The sequence below is a fragment of the Pinus tabuliformis genome, chromosome 5_1, assembly GCF_031772625.1.
Source record: "Pinus tabuliformis cultivar Carrire ecotype Pingquan chromosome 5_1, CPIR1, whole genome shotgun sequence".
Taxonomy (NCBI): Eukaryota; Viridiplantae; Streptophyta; class Pinopsida; order Pinales; family Pinaceae; genus Pinus; species Pinus tabuliformis.
Window position 1 is genome coordinate 336687638 of NC_142305.1, and position 3836 is coordinate 336691473.

General features: G+C 38.4%; 1 pseudogene; it reads left to right on the forward strand.

The window, feature by feature from the left end:
• Window positions 1–209: 209 nt before the first annotated feature.
• LOC149164772 (expansin-A8 pseudogene) lies at window positions 210–3633 on the forward strand (annotated as a pseudogene).
• The last annotated feature ends 203 nt before the right edge of the window (window positions 3634–3836 follow it).

A 3836-nucleotide genomic window follows, 5' to 3' on the forward strand; every position in this document is an offset into this window, starting at 1 on the left:
AATATCCGCTCGTTGCGGTGGGTGCCGACGTTAGCGGAAGAAATTTCGATAACTTATCAACCTCCCGATTCTTTATATCTGTTGGAGTTCACCAATCAGCCATCGACTCAGATGATCGGTTCTACTTTCCATTCTACTTAGTTCTAGCGTTAGATATTCATTAAGAGGAAACCTACCTATCTTTAAGTGAGCATCTGTTTCGTTGTGAAATGGCTCCCGTAATACTGGCCACAACCTTCGGTTTCTTGGGGATAGCTGCTACAGCCTATGCACTAGGTAGCGACTAGCAATCCGCACATGCTACGTTTTACGGTGGCAACGATGCGTCGGGCTCAGGGGTTAAATTTGAAGCCCTTATGCAAGTTTTTGACGATTTTATACGTAAAATACGATTATTTTAAAATTTAAACGTCATCTCTAACTTGCAAATAATTTCGAAAACGTTATTTTGACGGGCATATTAAAAACTGACAAGTTCATATATATAGCTGGGCAGAATATTAGAAATTTAGAGGTCTCACCGTCCCAGACTCCAGTTAAACTCAAGGAAAAGTCCGGAACAATAAATATCAAATTAAGTTCTAAATGCCATGGCAGTGATGGCGTGGCACGCATTATTGATTGATTTAATTGGGCAGCTGCCGCAGCGGGCCGGTGACCGGGCCAGTGACCTCCAGGCAGGGGTAAACTGCTGGTAAGTTTCCGCGGTCATTTGGAAACTGCTGGTAAGTTTCCGGTCAAAGTCCGTCTCGAAATGATCAACTAATGAGGGCAGTCTTTGAAACAATGCTTTAGTGTCTCCGTTAGCAATAAAAGGAGCATGCCCCCACTATTCTATCCGCCACTTTCTTAAGCAACTGATCCCAATGGTGGCCAAAATAAACCATTTCGAAATTAAATAAGTCATCTATACTCTCCTCAAGTAAAGGAAAAGCATAATCAAGATAGAATTCCTGATGGCCATCAAACATAACAAGCAGCAGCTTGTTGAGAGGACGACCAGATATATTCAGTGGCTTTCCTTTTCCATTAGTGAGCATGCTATCAAATTCTAATTGGAACTGCTTTAGAAGATTCTCATCATTTGAACCCTGAAGAGAAAGCTAAAGTGAGTGGAAAGGAAAAATAATGTATGCTGTGCAATTTTTTCCCTGTGATATGTTTTAGGATCTAAACATAAAAAGAGTTAATTATAATGTGGGAACAGAAAACATGTTTGAAAATGTGGATCACCTCCTTTGTATACACAGCACAAGACCAGGATTGATTGCATTGTTGTGCTTGAATTTTCTCCCATCTTTCCTCCAACAACTCGCTTCTTGCTATGCGCAAAATTTGTAGCATCTTCATCTTTAGCATGCCGTCTATCCATTTCCCTTCCAACTTAGAGCAATTTCTTACATCCAGAACTTCCAATGAGGTCAGGCATTGGAAATCCTCAGGGAGCTTCTTTAGCTTGTCGTAGTCTTTCAGTGATAGAACTCGCAGTAGTGAGAGACCTTTGAAATATATACATAGTTCTTCAAGAGTCGAGCACGCTGATAAATCCAAGTGCTCCAAGTACTTGAGTTGGCAGAAACTTTATGGCAGCTTCTGTAGACTCTAACAACCGGTCATAATTAGCTTTCTTAAACTTGTTACTTCTCCAAATCGCTCCGGAAGCTTTTCTTTTTTTCAGAGACGCTCCGTAAGCTTCTCTAGATGGTCGCACTCAGTCATGTCAAGATGTGTTAAAGTGGAGAAGTTGCAAAACCCATCGGCCCTGTATAATGTAATCACCAGGATATATTTTATGCCGAGTAATTGCAGAAACAAAAGAAAAGAGAGTCAATCTAGGTTTGGTGTCGAATTGCATTTTAAATGATCAAATTTGTGTTTATTTTGAATTTTTCCAGATATTTGCTTGTGGGCAATTATGATTATGAAATGTTTTATATAAAATTCCTTAAAAAAATCATCTAAATTTAAATTTATAAATTATTTGTGTTAAAATTAGTTTAAAATTAAATTGTAATTAAATTATTTTAGTGTAGTTTTAAATAGTAACTAAGTTTTAAATTACAACTATTTTTCTTAACCTCAAATGTTACAGGAGTGCCAATTTTGGCTCTCATTATGAGTTTTTCCAATCTGTGTTAGTTTAGCTTCGTTTAATTTTAATGCTTGATAATTTGTTTTTTAGTTTACTTTGTTTTAGATTGTATTTTTGTATTTTGCTTTCTTCTCTGCCTAAAGTGTAGAAAGTATAGAATTCATGTAAACATTTTCTTAATTTGATTATATATTCATTATTCAAATTTAACCCCTGGTTACCATTGTCATTGATTATTCACAACTTCACAACTGGGAGGGATGAATAATTTACTTGTCATGAATACTAGCGGTGAATATCAACATTATTTCACAAAAATTACTATTTGTGGTATCCTGCATATTATTTTTTGTTGTTTCCGTATATATTTCCCTTCTATTTTATCACTATTTCCATTTTAAACAAAAAAACTCAGAACATTTGAACAATCTGGAAAATTTGTTGAAAAATTTGATCAGCAGGTCTCAAAACAAAGTGTAGCAATGAGACTTGAGCCGAATGGTACAACAAAGAATGGAAAATTTGAACAATTATGAGTACAATTTAAAATTAGATGAAACCTGTACAAATAAATTTAAAAAGTCATATGATGGGCAGTTTAAAAATAAAAACGTCACAAAAAAATTCCTTGACGGGTAGGGTCACCCGTCAAATTTAACCCCTGGTCGGGCTGCATGGGCGTAGTACGTTCAATAATATTGGCTTCATTTTCAGCTTTAGATAATTATTTTATACCATATGTTAGTTAAGCAAATCGACCGTGAAATTAATTGGACAGGCGGTGCGTGCGGATACGGCAACCTATATAGCCAAGGCTATGGAACAAATGCTGCAGCTCTGAGCACGGCGCTTCTCAACAATGGAGCTACCTGTGGAGCCTGCTACCAAATGAAATGCAACCACCACTACGACCCCCAGTGGTGTCTACCAAGCACTGCGACAGTTACTGCGACTAACCTCTGTCCCCCTAACAATGCTCTTCCCAACGACAATGGAGGATGGTGCAATCCACCTCTCCAACACTTCGACATGGCTCAACCTGCTTTTCAACAGATCGCCATATACAAAAGTGGCATTATTCCAATCATATTCAGAAGGTAATTAATTGCTACCCTAATTAGTCTGATAACACTATAATCCTATTCTTCAACCTGAAGTTTTATTTCCAACTGGACTTTAATTAGGATGAAATCCTTAGCTGCAAGGTTAATATATATGCGTGCAGGGTGCCATGCGTGAGGAAGGGAGGAGTTCGATTCACGATCAATGGGCACTCCTACTTCAATTTGGTATTCAATTTGGTACTCATTACCAATGTAGGAGGTGCAGGGGATGTGGAGGCGGTTTCCATCAAAGGCTCCAACACTAGTTGGAAAACAATGTCCCGAAACTGGGGACAGAATTGGCAGAGCAACTCCTATTTAAATGGGCAGAGTCTGTCCTTCCAGGTCACCACCAGCAACGGGAGAACTATCACTTCCTATAACATTGCTCCTGCAAATTGGCAATTTGGCCAGACGTTCGAAGGACTGCAATTTTAAGCCATTCTAATATGTATCAAGGCTAACTTGTGTAAGAGTAACGCTGAAGCGAAGAAGCGGAGGTGATCCGACAATATCACCCGCTTTTAAGTGGTTATTACTCCAAGAGTACTTCAGGAGGCTAGTATTCATAATGTTGAATAGGATACGCAAATTAACCCCCGACTCTGATTGTTGCTGTAGCATAGAATTGATGTATGCAT